This window comes from Cuculus canorus, chromosome 28 (genome assembly GCF_017976375.1).
Source record: "Cuculus canorus isolate bCucCan1 chromosome 28, bCucCan1.pri, whole genome shotgun sequence".
NCBI classification, from domain to species: Eukaryota; Metazoa; Chordata; class Aves; order Cuculiformes; family Cuculidae; genus Cuculus; species Cuculus canorus.
The window spans coordinates 3,330,297-3,344,825 of record NC_071428.1 but is presented as its reverse complement, the minus strand read 5'-3'; the positions used below and the strand labels follow the sequence as shown (position 1 = coordinate 3,344,825).

General features: G+C 59.1%; 1 protein-coding gene across 9 annotated transcripts in view; it reads right to left on the bottom strand.

Moving 5' to 3' along the window:
- The window catches only part of MEF2D (myocyte enhancer factor 2D), a 114,600-nt gene that overhangs the window by 86,478 nt on the left and 13,593 nt on the right, over positions 1-14,529 (bottom strand). For 4 of the 9 annotated variants that reach the window (XM_054051064.1, XM_054051070.1, XM_054051073.1 and 1 more), the window contains exon 1: positions 3,274-3,353. The exons of 1 other annotated variant lie outside the window; for it this stretch is intronic. The gene's annotated coding sequence lies outside the window, so the exon portion shown is untranslated. Of the gene's footprint in view, positions 1-2,736; positions 2,757-3,273; positions 3,357-14,529 lie in introns of those variants that run through there. 4 more of the 9 variants (XM_054051072.1, XM_054051075.1, XM_054051071.1 and 1 more) reach the window with 3 other exon arrangements.

Genomic DNA, 14,529 nt, shown 5'->3' with positions numbered 1-14,529 from the left:
CGCATCCCTGCCCAGATCCACGGACCAGCATCCGCATCCCTGCCCAGATCCACGGACCAGCATCCGCATCCTTGCCCAGATACACGGACCAGCATCCGCATCCCTGCCCAGATCCATGGACCAGCATCCGCATCCCTGCCCAGATCCACGGACCAGCATCCGCATCCCTGCCCAGATCCATGGACCAGCATCCGCATCCCTGCCCAGATCCACGGACCAGCATCCGCATCCTTGCCCAGATCCATGGACCAGCATCCGCATCCCTGCCCAGATCCATGGACCAGCATCCGCATCCCTGCCCAGATCCATGGAACAGCATCCACGTCCCTGCCCAGATCCATGGAACAGCATCCGCATCCCTGCCCAGATCCATGGACCAGCATCCGCATCCTTGCCCAGATCCATGGACCAGCATCTCCATCCCTGCCCAGATCCATGGAACAGCATCCACATCCCTGCCCAGATCCATGGACCACCATCTCCATCCCTGCCCAGATCCATGGAACAGCATCTCCATCCCTGCCCAGATCCATGGAACAGCATCTCCATCCCTGCCCAGATCCATGGACCAGCATCTCCATCCCTGCCCAGATCCATGGAACAGCATCTCCATCCCTGCCCAGATCCATGGACCAGCATCCGCATCCCTGCCCAGATCCAAGGACCAGCATCTCCATCCCTGCCCAGATCCATGGACCAGCATCCGCATCCCTGCCCAGATCCATGGACCAGCATCTCCATCCCTGCCCAGATCCATGGACCAGCATCTCCATCCCTGCCCAGATCCATGGAACAGCATCTCCATCCCTGCCCAGATCCATGGACCAGCATCCGCATCCCTGCCCAGATCCATGGACCAGCATCTCCACCCCTGCCCAGATCCATGGAACAGCATCCGCATCCCTGCCCAGATCCATGGACCAGCATCCACATCCCTGCCCAGATCCATGGACCAGCATCCACATCCTTGCCCAGATCCATGGACCAGCATCCGCATCCTTGCCCAGATCCATGGACCAGCATCCACATCCCTGCCCAGATCCATGGACCAGCACCCACATCCCTGCCCAGATCCATGGACCAGCACCCACATCCCTGCCCAGATCCATGGACCAGCATCTCCATCCCCGCCTGTGGCACAAGAGAGGCCAACGGCCAAACCCATGCGGCAGTTGCCACCAGGATGAGGAGAGGGAACAAGAGACACCTCAACTCCTGCTCACCGGAGCCGGGGTGCCCCGGTGCTCCCGGGATGCGGAGGGAAGAGCCGAGCGCGTGCACACCCGTGTGTCCCCCTACTCTTGTACCCACAAGGGGATGAGGGGAAGAAAATAAACACAAAACTCCAAGCCAAGCTGCCGGGAAGGAGATACAACTGTTGTCAAACAGGCGTTACGGCTGCTGAACGGCCCCCCGACGTGGGGACGCCCCGTCCGTCGCATCCCACCCCACTCACAGCACGAAGACGAGGGGAAGCTCAGCGCCGTGGGCTTTCGCCCCCCACCACAGCACCTCGCTCCGGCCACTGCCAAATGGCAGCCACGGCGCTGTGTGCCCACAGCCGCTGCCACCGGCCTGGAGGAACAAACAATCACAGCTGTCAGCTCCGGAGCCGGCACCCGGCCAAGGCTGCAAAGCTCCAGGTCTGGATTTATCCCGCCTCTCCGGAAAGCTGCGCTTGCCCATCAAACCACGGCACTCACCAGCACCCCGAGCCCTGACGGCAGCCCTCAGCATCACCCTGGCGAGGGCACCCCCATCCCTGAAAGCTGCTGGGTCCCAGTTCTCCCCGAAAGCTGGTGGGTCCTGGTCCTTCCCTGTATCCCCCTTCTCCCTGCAACCCCCCAAAGCCGCTGGGTCCCCCTTCTCCCTGAAAGCTGCAGGGTCCCCGTTCTCCCCGCATCCCTCAAAGCTGCAGGGTCCCCGTTCTCCCCGCATCCCCCAAAGCTGCAGGGTCCCCGTTCTCCCCACATCCCCCAAAGCTGCTGGTTCCTGGTTCTTCCCTGCATCCCTCAAAGCTCCCAGGTCCCCCTTCTCCCTGCATCCCCCTTCCCCCTGCACCCCAAAAAGCTGCTGGGTTGCCCCGCAACCCCCAAAGCCGCTGGGTCCTGGTTCTTCCTGCATCCCCCTTCCCCCTGCATCCCCCAAGGCTGATGGGTCCCCCTTCTCTTCTCCCCAAAAGCTGATGGGTCACATCCCCCAGAGGTGCTGGGTCCCAGTTCTCCCTGCATCCCCTTTCCTCCCGCATCCCCCAAAGCTTCTGCTCCCCCTTCTCCCCACATCTCCCAAAGCTTCTGGTCCCCCTTCTCCCCGCATCCCCCAAAGCTTCTGGTCCCCCTTCTCCCCACATCTCCCAAAGCTTCTGGTCCCCCTTCTCCCCACATCCCCCAAAGCTTCTGGTCCCCCTTCTCCCCACATCCCCCAAAGCTTCTGGTCCCCCTTCTCCCCACATCTCCCAAAGCTTTTGGTCCCCCTTCTCCCCACATCTCCCAAAGCTTTTGGTCCCCCTTCTCCCCACATCTCCCAAAGCTTTTGGTCCCCCTTCTCCCCACATTCCTGCTCCGGGCAGGGGGTGGCGATGGTCACCTTGGGCTCCCGGACTGGGGGTCCCATGGGGTGCAGCCCCCCCAGCACTGCCCTAGAGCTGTGGGGCAGCACCCCCAGTGCCTGTCCCCCCTCCTTCCCCATCCCAGGCTCCCCCCGCCGTGCTCCCCATCCCCATCGCACCCCTCTCACCTCCAGGCTGATGATCTTGCTCCATCCCCTTTCCTCCCTCTCCCTCCTTCACCTCTGCACCATTTTGGTGACGGTTTGTTTTGAAGCGACGGGGGAAAAGGAGGGGGTTGGGGGGGGGGGGGGGTGAAAGAAGGGAAGAAGGCGGAGGGGAGGGAGGGAGGGGGGGAAGGAAAGGATGTGCTCTCCGCCCCCGCCGGCTGCGCGCTTCGGCCGCCCATCCCCGTCGCCTCGGGGCGGCACCGCAAAAACGGGGGGGGGGGGGGGACGGGGGTCCAACGGACCTCCCACCCCAAAAGACACACACAGAGCTCAGAGACAACCCCCCCACCCAAAAAAAAACCTAAAAAAAACCCCAAACACTGGGACGGGGATTCGGGAGGAGGAAAGGAAGTAATGCCGGAAAGAGGGGGGGAATAATGCAAAAAAAAAAAAAAAAGGCAAAATAAATAATTAAAAAAAAAAAAAGCCATTAAAATGCAATGAAAGGAAAGGAAAGAGGTGGGGGGGTGTGGAGAGAAAGGGGAGACCGGGACCCACCTCGAGCGCGGAGCGGAGCCCGGAGCCTCCCGGGGCTGCGGCGGAACCGGCGCGCAGCGACCATGGCCGGGGAGGGAGGGAGGGAGGGGCGGGGGAGGGGCCGGGGGAGGGGAGGGGAGGGGTAGAGGGGAGGGGGGAGAGAGGGGAGGGGAGGGGGAGAGGGGAGAGAGGGGAGGGGGAGGGGGAGAGGAGGGGGAGAGAGGGGAGGGGAGGGGGAGAGGGGAGAGAGGGGAGAGAGGGGAGAGAGGGGAGAGGGGAGGGGGGAGAGGGGAGAGGGGGAGAGGGGAGAGAGGGGAGGGGGAGAAGGGAGGGGAGGGGGAGAGGGGAGAGAGGGGAGGGGGAGGGGGAGAGGAGGGGGAGAGAGGGGAGGGGAGGGGGAGAGGGGAGAGAGGGGAGAGAGGGGAGGGGAGGGGGAGAGGGGAGAGAGGGGAGAGAGGGGAGAGAGGAGAGAGGGGAGGGGGGAGAGGGGAGAGGGGGAGAGGGGAGAGAGGGGAGGGGGAGAAGGGAGGGGAGGGGGAGAGGGGAGAGGAGGGGGAGAGAGGGGAGGGGGAGAGGGGAGAGGAGGGGGAGAGAGGGGAGGGGAGAGGGGAGAGGAGGGGGAGAGAGGGGAGGGGAGGGAGAGAGGGGAGAGGGGAGGGGGAGAGAGGGGAGAGCAGATGGGGAGGGGAGCAAAGGGGGGAGGGAGAGGGGAGGGGGGAGAGAGGGGAGGGGGGAGAGGGGAGAGAGGGGGAGAGAGGGGAGGGGGCAAATGGGGAGGGGAGCAAATGTGGAGGGGAGCAAAGGGGGGAGGGAGAAGGGAGGGGGGCAAATGGGGGAGGGAGAGGGGAGAGGGGGGGAAGGGGGAAGGGGCAAAGGGGAGGGTAAAGGGGGGAGATGGGGACAGCAAAGGGGGGAGATGGGGGACAAAAGGGAGGGGGTAAGGGGGGGAGATGGAGGTCAGCAAAGTGGGGGTAGAGCAGGGGAGGGGGTGGGGGTGCAGAGTGGGGGGAGGAGATGGGGGCAGAGATGGGGGGAGGGTAAAGGGGGGGAGATGGGGGGCAAGGTGGGGGAAATCGGGGGGGGGCAGAGATGGGGTGCGGGGGGCAGAGCTGGGGAGGGGAGGGAAATGGGGGAGGTAGAGAGGTGATGGGGCAGCCAATGCTGCTCCGGGCAACCTGGACCAGGGCCTCCCCACCCTCAGCGTGAAGAATTTCTTCCCGGGTGTCGGACCTTGCACGTGGCCTTGTTGAACCTCATGAGCAGAGGTTGGAGCCTCCATGGGAGATGTTCCATGGGATCTGCATCCCACCTTCCTATCCAGGAGGCATGGAGCTGGCACGACTGATGCTGCAGAAGACCGGGATACTGAGTGCTGACTGTCACACCCAATGCACAAGGGGGCTGAGGACCCAGTGACAAGGACAACTCAACCCTGTTGGGTCATATCCAGCTGGAGCACCTGTGCGCTCCCGATGTCCCTGGAGCACAAAACCAGCCATGGAAGAGTTGCTGGGCACAGGGGAGAAGAACCAACCATCGCATCTGGACCATGACCACACTTGTAACCATGACCATCGTCCACCTCACAGCGGTTCATGGTCTCCTTCGTCAGCCTCCTGGCTCCTCCATGGTTCAAGGGGCTACACACACCCCAAAAACCCAATTACCACCCTAAAAAATGAGATTACCACCCAAAAACCCAATTGGCACCCAAAAAACCCAACTGCCACCCCAAAAAAACCAAATGCCACTCAAAAAAAAAAAAAACAATTACCACCCCGAAAAAAACAATTACAACCCCAAAAAACCCAACTACCAGCCCAAAAAACTCAATTACCACCCAAAAAACCCAATTACCACCCAAAAAAAAATTACCACTCCAAAAACCCAACTACCACCCCAAAAAACCCAATTACCACCCAAAAAGAAACCCAATTACCACCCAAGAAACCCAACTAGCGCCCCAAAAAACCCAATTATTGCCCAAAAAAACCCAATTACCACCCGAAAACCCAATTACCACCCAAAAAATCCAACTACCACGCCAAAAAAACGCAATTACCACCCCGAGAAAAAACAATTACCACCCCAAAAAGACAGTTACCTCCCCCAAATCCTGGGATAATTTGGGTTGCTGGGGTTGGGATGTGTTCCGGTTGGGGTTCTTCACCATGGGCAGTTCTTCCTCGAGCCCCATCCCAGGCTTGGAGATCATGAAGAGGTCCCCCAACGCTGGTGACTCAGCTGAGGGGGGCGTTTTGCGACGCGCTGGGCGTGGGAGGAGGTTCCTGGTGAATTATTCGAGGTGTGTGGGGAACGCGCGCGGCTCCGGGAGGTTTGTGGGCAAGGAGCAAACGCTGCAGGGAAAGCCAGGAGCGAGCGGATCCGCAGCCCCGAGCCAGAGCAAGAGGTCCTGCTCTGGAGCTCAGAAGATGCTCGGGGGCCACGATGGTGGCACGGCCACAGCCGGCAGCGCCGGGATGGATTTCTTGGGGTCTGGTGTGGGAATCTCACGTCAAAGCGTGGTTCCTGCATCATTCTCCCCCTAATCTGGGCCAAACTAAGCAAAACCAGAAGAATCTCTGTTAGAGCAAGAGATGATCTGAGGGCCGGAGGAGAAGAGAGGCTGAAAAAGTTGGGGTTGTTCAGCCTGGAGAGGAGAAGGCTCCGAGGAGACCTCAGAGCAGCTTCCAGTGCTGAAAGGGGCTCCAGGAAAGCTGGAGAGGGGCTCTGGATCAGGGAAGGCACGGAGAGGATGAGGGGAACGGTTTGAAGCTGAAATAGGGGAGATTGAGACGAGATCTTAAGGAGAAATGTTTTCTGTGAGGGTGGGGAGGCCCTGGCCCAGGGTGCCCAGAGCAGCGGTGGCTGCCCCATCCCTGGAGGGGTTCCAGGCCAGGTTGGATGGGGTTTGGAGCCCCTGATCCAGCAGGAGGTGTCCCTGCCCATGGCAGGGGTGGGACTGGATGGGCTTTGAGGTCCCTTCCAACCCAACCCATCCCATGACTCTACACCGGATCCAACCCCAGCCCCTCCGGTGGCGCGGGCACCTCCACCGCCGTCACCCTTCTGACTCGGTGACACACTTCCGCCCCTCATGATATGACTTTCTTGTGGACTTCTCCATGTGTTTGGCTTTTTGGGGCTGTTTGTTGTCAGTTAGTTATTTTATGATATTTATTGTTAGAAGTGGGGCTATTTTTAGCGCCCTGTTGGGCTGAGCTGGAGATGGGATTACTCATCTCACCAAGAGCTGTTTGCAGTCTCTCCTCAAGGATTCTCTGGGGTTTGTTTTCCAATCAAGAGCGTTCCTGTAGCCAAAGAAATAACAAATAAAAAGAGACGGAATAACTCGCAGCAGCCAAGCGTTGATGCCTCTCCGGGAGCTCCGGGGTGGAAACGCAGGAAGGATCCAACCCAGGATATTTACGAGACGAAGCCGAGAACATTACTATGAACTTCGAAGTATTTTAGAAAGTTGGTTCGAGCAGCATATGGGTGGTTTTTTTCCCCTTCTCTTGGGAACCAAATGCTGAGTAACTCCCTTCCCACACCGGGCTGATGGCTTCGTACAGCTGGGACGCAGCCTCTTGACAGTGGAAATTGCTTTCCCTCGCCCTGTGCCAGCAGGGAGGACTCCTGGGTCTTCCAAGATATGCAACCACCTACACCCTCAGGCTCTTCCAATAAAAAAAAAGAAGGCACCTAAAAACCTAAAGCTCGATAAGAATTTGGTCCTTTCCTGCCCAGGGAGAATGGGAGAAGAGCCTCTCGAGGGTTGGTTTCAAAGCCAAGAGGATGAGAGCAGCACCTCTACCCTCCTTGCTGCAGCTTTTGGGCTCTCCACCACCGTTCCTCCCTCGGAGTTAAGCAGGAGCAGAGCTCCCACGGTGGTTTTGCAAAGACCGGTTTGGGTTTCAAGAAGATGAGAGTTGGATGAGGAGAGACAGCAAAGTTCATGGTTCATCTCAACACTCGCTGGCATGGAAGTGCCACCACCAGATTGTCCCCTTGGCCACGTCAGCGCCCGTGGGATGCTGCACAGCTTAAAGCTCTGGGGCTCCTGACAGCCCCACATCAGTTGGACCCTCATCCCGAGTGACGTCCTCGGTAGCCTTTGGGGATGGAGAAGCAAATACGGACCAGGGAGAAGAGCCAGAGCTGTGCAGAGAGATCATAGAATCATGGAGTGGTTTGTGTTGGAAGGGACCTCAAAGCCCACCCAGTCCCACCCCTGCCATGGGCAGGGACACCTCCTGCTGGATTGGGGGCTCCAAACCCCATCCAACCTGGCCTGGAACCCCTCCAGGGATGGAGAAGCTCCACATGCAGTGAGACCGGCAGGGTGAGGGAGGGGACGCTGCCCCTCTGCTCTTCTCTCATGAGACCTCTGAGAGCTTCTCATCCATGAAATCCAAATGCAATCCCAGGAATGGAATTATAGAATCACAGAAAGGTTTGGGTTGGGTTGGAAGGGTCCTCAAAGCCCATCGAGTCCCACCCCTGCCATGGGCAGGGACAACTCCTGCTGGATCGGGGGCTCCAAACCCCATCCAACCTGGCCTGGAACCCCTCCAGGGGTGGGGCACCACCGCTGCTCTGGGCACCCTCAGCTCCCCATCCTCCCAGGAGAACATTTCTCCCTAAGATCTCATCTCAATCTCTCCTCTTTCAGCTTCAAACCATTCCCCCTCATCCTCTCCGTGCACCCCCTGATCCAGAGCCCCTCCCCAGCTTTCCTGGAGCCCCTTTCAGCACTGGAAGGAATTGGGGGTCGGGGGTGGGAGGGGGTGTCAACCCCCGTTCTGGTGACCCCCAGGGTCTCTGCTGGCCCCACGGTTGACGTCCCCGAGGCCGTCACGCTGGCTGCACGCCCGCCCCACGGGGAGGATGAGGGTGGCCCACGTGCGGAGCTGAGGCAAAGGGGGGGGCATGTGGGTGGAGAGGGAGCATCTCCTTCACGTGGCCCACCCTGACCCCCCCACACCACCCACCCCGGCGCGGCTGCGCTGGAGGCGGATTATTTGCCCTCAGCAGCTGGCGAAGCTCCCGGCGTTTACCGATGGGGGGGAAAGAAAATCACTGCATGGAGCAAAAGTGCCGGTGATGCTTCGAGGGGACCACGCAAGGATGGGTGGCAGGAGCTCGGCGCCCCTGCCCGCCCTTCTCCCTGCAAACCACCCCTTCCTCCCTGCCCCCCTTCTTTCCTCTCCAAGTCTAAATTCTCCCACAGCGCCCATTGACGTCCCTCCTGCGTCACCGTCTCCAACACAACCAGACAGCACGTGGGAGAGGCAGGTTTAAAGCGGCAGGGCCCTGCGAGGGCTCCAGCTGCGCGTCCCAGCGGCGGGCGAGGGGTTCAGGAGCCCTTTTGGGGGGAGGGTTTGCCCCCCAGGTCCCCCAGTACCCCCTCATCCCAATTGCACCCACATACCGGTGCAGCCCTGCAGCCTTTCCCCGCATCACCCTAAGGCAAAGGGGGGAAGCAGTGCAGCCTGGGGGGAAAGGAGGCTTTTTCTCTCCCGTCCTTTGCATGGGAGCGTGAAAATATTTGGCTTCCAGGTCCATGGCTGCATCCTCCTCTTCAAACTCACCCCAAATGCGGAGCAGAAGCGCTGGCGGCCGGGAAAGGCAGCGTGGTTTAGATGTGGAAGCTGTCAGACCCTGCTCCCAAAGCTTAAGCCACATTGCCCGTGGTTTTTGCCCTCTGCCAGGCTCCCGAGCCACTCCTCGCGCCTTCACGGCGGCGCTTCGCCTCTGCCTCAATTAAGGTGCAGCTCAGCTGGGTTCCAAGGGCTGGGAAGAGGGTTTGCACCCAGGAAAAGCACCAGACCTCTGCAAGGGTCTGAGGTGCAGCGAGTCCTGCAAGGGCTTGGGTTTGGGGTGCAGCGAGTTCTGCAAGGGCTTGGGTTTGGGGTGCAGCGAGTTCTGCAAGGGCTTGGGTTTGGGGTACGGCGAGTTCTGCAAGGGCTTGGGTTTGGGGTACGGCGAGTTCTGCAAGGACTTGGGTTTGGGGTGCAGCGAGTTCTGCAAGGGCTTGGGTTTGGGGTACGGCGAGTTCTGCAAGGGCTTGGGTTTGGGGTACGGCGAGTTCTGCAAGGACTTGGGTTTGGGGTGCAGTGAGTTCTGCAAGGGCTTGGGTTTGGGGTGCAGCGAGTTCTGCAAGGGCTTGGGTTTGGGGTGCAACGAGTTCTGCAAGGGCTTGGGTTAGGGGTACAGCGAGTTCTGCAAGGGCTTGGGTTTGGGGTGCAGTGAGTTCTGCAAGGGCTTGGGTTTGGGGTGCAACGAGTTCTGCAAGGGCTTGGGTTTGGGGTGCAGTGAGTTCTGCAAGGGCTTGGGTTTGGGGTGCAGCGAGTTCTGCAAGGGCTTGGGTTTGGGGTACGGCGAGTTCTGCAAGGGCTCGGCTGTGGGATGCAGCGAGTTCTGCCAGGGCTCAGGTGCCTTCCCTGAAGCCCACTCGTCATTCCTGCTCCTGGATCTCGTCTGACAGGCACAGTGCTGCAGGACATCAACCTCCCCGTGACTCAGGGCTCCGGAGTGGGTTGGGAGAGCAACCCCTCAGCCCTGAAACAGCTCTGCTTCCTCTCTGTGTCCTCACTAAGGGCTATTTTTGTCCCTTCCTTTTTATTTATTGTATCAAAGCCATGTGCGGTTGGAGAAGGCTGCGGTGTTTGCTTTATGATTGCTTCCTTCCCGCCCATAACCTTTTGCCTTAAAACGGGATTCGCCCTGATCCTCAACCCAAGGCCGGGAAGCCTGGGCAGTTTGCCACCGGCACTGGCACCGCGAGGTTCTTGAGGGACAGAGATTCCTGGCTCTGACCCCGATTTTGATGCAAAGCTAAGTGCAAAAGCGCTGCTCTTCAGCTCCCCGGGCACTTTCCCAGGGCACAAACTCACAGCCCCAAACTTCCACCCCTCGAGCATCCCCAGCCTGTGCTATCGAGGTTTGCATCTCCAGCATCCTCAGCCCTTGCTCCATGCATCCTCAGCCCTGTTATTGAGGTTTGCATCTTCAGACCTTGCTCTGTGCACCCTCAGCCCCTGTTTTGTACATCATCAGCCTCTGCTATTGAGGTTTGCATCTCCAACCTCTGCTCCATGTGTCCTCAGCCCCTGCTTTGTGCACCCCCAGCCCTTGCTCCATGCATCCTCAGCCCCTGCTATTGAGTTTTGCAGCTCCATCCCTTGCTCCATGCATCCTCAGCCTCTGCTGGTGAGGTTTGCAGCTCCAGAACTTGCTCCATGCATCCCCAGCTCTATTCTCTGCATCTCCAGCCCCTGCTACTGAGGTTTGCAACTCCAGCCCCTTCTCCATGCATCTCCAGCCTCTGCTCCATGCATCCTCAGCCCCTGTTTTGTACACCCCCAGCCCTTGTCCCATGCATCCTCAGCCCCTGCTACTGAGATTTTCATCCTCAGCCCCTGCTTTGTGCACCCTCAGCCGCTGCTCGACGCCGCCGGCAGCGCCGGCACCGCTGCGCTCCCCACCAGCCCTGTGAGATGCTCTGCTTTCGAAGGCAGACAGATGGGTGAGTGGGAACCACGGTGGCGAGAGCCCTCGAACAGGAGCCACCACCAGAACTGGGAGGGGAAAAAAAACCCCCACACTTTTAGGAGAAAAAAAAGCCAAGTTACAGAAGGCAGCCACCCTTCGTGTCCTGCCCAAAGTGCCACAGCTGTGGCCAAGAGAGGAACTGAGTCAGGGCCACCCCTGCGTGAGCATCCTTGAGGCCAGCACCAGACCCACCACGAGGATGGCGCGTTCTCATCCTCTCCGACACCAAAGCTAAGGGAGAGTTACTGCCTCCTGAGGTGGACGACCTGAAAGTTTGGACCATACTGATCACAGGGCCACCAGTCTTGATAAATGGAGGGATGTAGGACCCTACTGCTGTGCCAAAGCATCGGCTGGACCACGGAAGTGGCCACTGGTCGAGGACCATTTGCTGGCACGCTGCTGCCTTCACCCCTGCACAGTGCAGGGTCTGCACATCATGGATTGTAGAATCATAAAATCATTGAGGTTGGAAAAGACCTCTAAGCTCATCCAGTCCAATCATCAGCCCAATCCCACCGTGCCGACTAAACCATGTCCTGAAATGCAACATGGTTTTTGAACCCCTCCAGGGACGCGGACTCCCCAACTGCCCTGGGCAGCCTCTGCCAGGGCTTCACCGCTCTGGCAGTAAAGGAACCTCCCCTGGCACAACCTGAGGCCGTTCCCTCTCATCCCATCACTTGTTCCTTGGGAGCAGAACCCAACTTCTGCCTGGCTCCAACCTTTCCAGGAGCTGCAGGGAGCGATGAGGTCTCCCCTCAGCCTCCTCTTCTCCAGACTAAACAGCCCCAGGGCCCTCAGCTGCTCCCACAACCCCTGTTCTCCAGCCCCTTCCCAGCTCCATTCCCTTCTCTGGATGCGCTCCAGCCCCTCAAGGTCTTTCTTGGAGTGAGGGACCCAAAACTGAACCCAGGATTCGAGGTGTGGCCTCACCAGTGCTGAATACAGGGGGACGATCCCATCCCTGTTCCTGCCGACCACCCCATGGTGGATCCAAGCCCGGATGCTGGTGGCCTCCTTGGCCACTGCTGGCTCCTGTTCACCCGCTGTCAACCAGCACCTCAGGTCCTTTTCCAGCCGCTCTTCCCCAAGCCCAGAGCTGTGTGGGATTGTTGTCACTCAAACGCAGGACCCGGCACTTGGCTTTGTTGAACCTCATCAAATTGGCCTCAGCTTCTCATCCTTGGGGTAACCACTGGGACCAAACTCTGATGGGAAATGCCCAAAAGCTTCTCCAAACAGATTCAGCGTTAATGATTCCACCACTCTTAGCTCAGCCCGAGCTGGGGATAACTTTGCTGGGCAACCCTGGAAGCTTCCAGCTAGGAGAGCAGCAGCCCCTGGGCCAAAGTGGGCTCAGCTGGGGGTTTTATCAGCAGGGGAGGCATCTGTTAGCACCCCTGAGGGTTAAGCCCAGCATGCAGCTTATCAGCTAAATGAGGCTGTGAAAGCCTCTATCTCAGAAGAAAACCACTGTGGAGCATCTTGCGACCTGAAATTAATGAGATCTCTCTTTTCAGTTCTTTCGAAGCAGAAAGCTGCAATTCTGCTCTCCCTTTCCCGGCGCCTGTGGTGGATGCAGCAGCTCAGAAGGCTCCCAAAGCAAATGCGTATCCACCGTGTGTAGGAGGATGACTGGGAGCAGCCCGACTTCAAGGAACTCCCAAAAGTAACAAGCCTTAACGTCTACGCTGAATCAGAGGGACGAGATCCGGAGCAGCTCCTCGCTCTGCAGCCTGGAGAAAGCAAAGAGCTGTGTTTCTGCAGCCAGACCTCTCTGCTGTACGACCACTCTCCACGGTTTCAATACAGGCTGTGGGACGACGTGGCTGAGTGCAGCCCTGAGGAGAAGGACTGAGGGTTCTGGTTGATGAGAAGCTCAATGTGAGCCAACAAAGTGCGCTCACAGCCCAGAAACCACCCATGTCCTGGTCTGCATCCGGAGCAGTGGGGCCAGCAGGGAGGGAGGGGGTTCTGCCCCTCTGCTCCGCTCCGGTGAGACCCAACCTGGAGCCCCGTGTCCAGTTCTGGAGTCCTCAACATAAGAAGGAGATGGATCTGTTGGAACGGGTCCAAAGGAGGGCATGGAGATGATGCAAGTGCTGGAGCACCTCCTGCATGAGGACAGGCTGGGGGAGTTGGGGTTCTTCAGCCTGGAGAAGAGAAGGCTCCAAGGAGACCTTGGAGCAGCTTCCAGAGCGGAAAGGGGCTCCAGGAGAGCTGGGGAGGGATTTTTTTACAAGGGCCTGGAGTGACAAAACAGGAAGGAATGGCTTTAAACTGAAAGGGGGAAGATTTAGATTCGACATTAGGAAGAAATTCTTCATGATGAGGGTGGAGAGACCCTGGCCCAGATCTCCCAGGGAAGTCATGGATTCCCCATCCCTGGAGGGGTTCCAGGCCAGGTTAGATGGGGTTTGGAGCCCCTGAGCCAGGGGGAGGGGTCCCTGCCCATGGCAGAGGTGGGACTGGATGGGCTTTGAGGTTCCTTCCAACCCAAACCATTCCATGATTCTGTGATAAATTACGATCCCCATCCCCTCCTGGAGACACTGTCCGCACGCACGCCCGACCCTAATGAAAGGGCTCCGCACCTTCCCCATGGCTCAGCCAGTTAAACCTGCACAAACTGATCCCAGCGCGCAGAAAAAAACCCTCTCCTGGGTGAGGTCCTTATCATCCATGAGTCAAAGCAGCCTCCCAGCGCTGGGTCCGACCCATATCGGCGCTGCCGAGCTTCGATGGGACAGGAGGTGCCTGGGGCTCTGCACCACGGATTCAGCCGCGTGCTTTGCACCATGAAATCAAAAGCCGGAGCCCTCCTGGCCGTGACCTCAGGAACGCGACCCCCTCGCTGCTGCTCACTTGATCCCATCGTCTCCCTGCCTAATCCACGCTCCCCTCCCGGTATCCTCTGCTCCACTTTAATGCCAAACCTTGGCCGGCAGCCACTCGGCTTCGGAGGATGGCTTTTTTTTTTCCCCTGTTATGCAACACGCGGCTGAGCTGTTTGCCTTTCGCTGCGAGGGAGTTTTGTGAAGCCCAGCAGGTCTTGGGGTGCCTGAAATGGGGACCGAGAGGCAGCAACTCCATCTCCCTGCCTCTGGGGCTGCTCCTCCTTCACCTTCTCCTCTTTCCAGGCATCCCAGCACCCTCACAGCATCCGACCCTGCTCCCTCCAGGTTGCTTGCTGCAAGCTCCCGCAGCATCCCAACCAACCCTGCCACCTCCCAGCCTCGATAATTAATGACACCGAGCGGTGGTCGCAGCCCCGTTTCACATCTGCTGACACCGAGTCCCGTTTAGCTTCTCCCCATGGGGCAGAGAAGCACGAGCTTCCCTCAAAGGGACAGCAGAGCATGGACACGAGTGCCCGTGCCCCGAGCAGCTGAGCTCTCCCCAGGCCTCCTTCGCAGCCCTCTCCCATTAGCCAAGGCTTGAGCACTGCCTTCATCTTCCAGGGAATGGATTTATCAGCTCCACCGCAGACCTGCTTTCATGCCGGAGAGCTTTGAAGTTAAGTGTTGGCTTGGGAGAACCAATATTGAAGGCTCAGGCTGGGGATGTCATATCCAGCAGCTGAACCCCGATCTTGGTAGTCAACCACACCACTGGCTTGTTTTGGGATAGATTTATGTGCTTCCCAGAGTGGAGGAGAAGCCTCTGAGCTCCAACAGGTGCCCAAAAGGGTTCCTTTCTCACTCCAGCCCGACACCT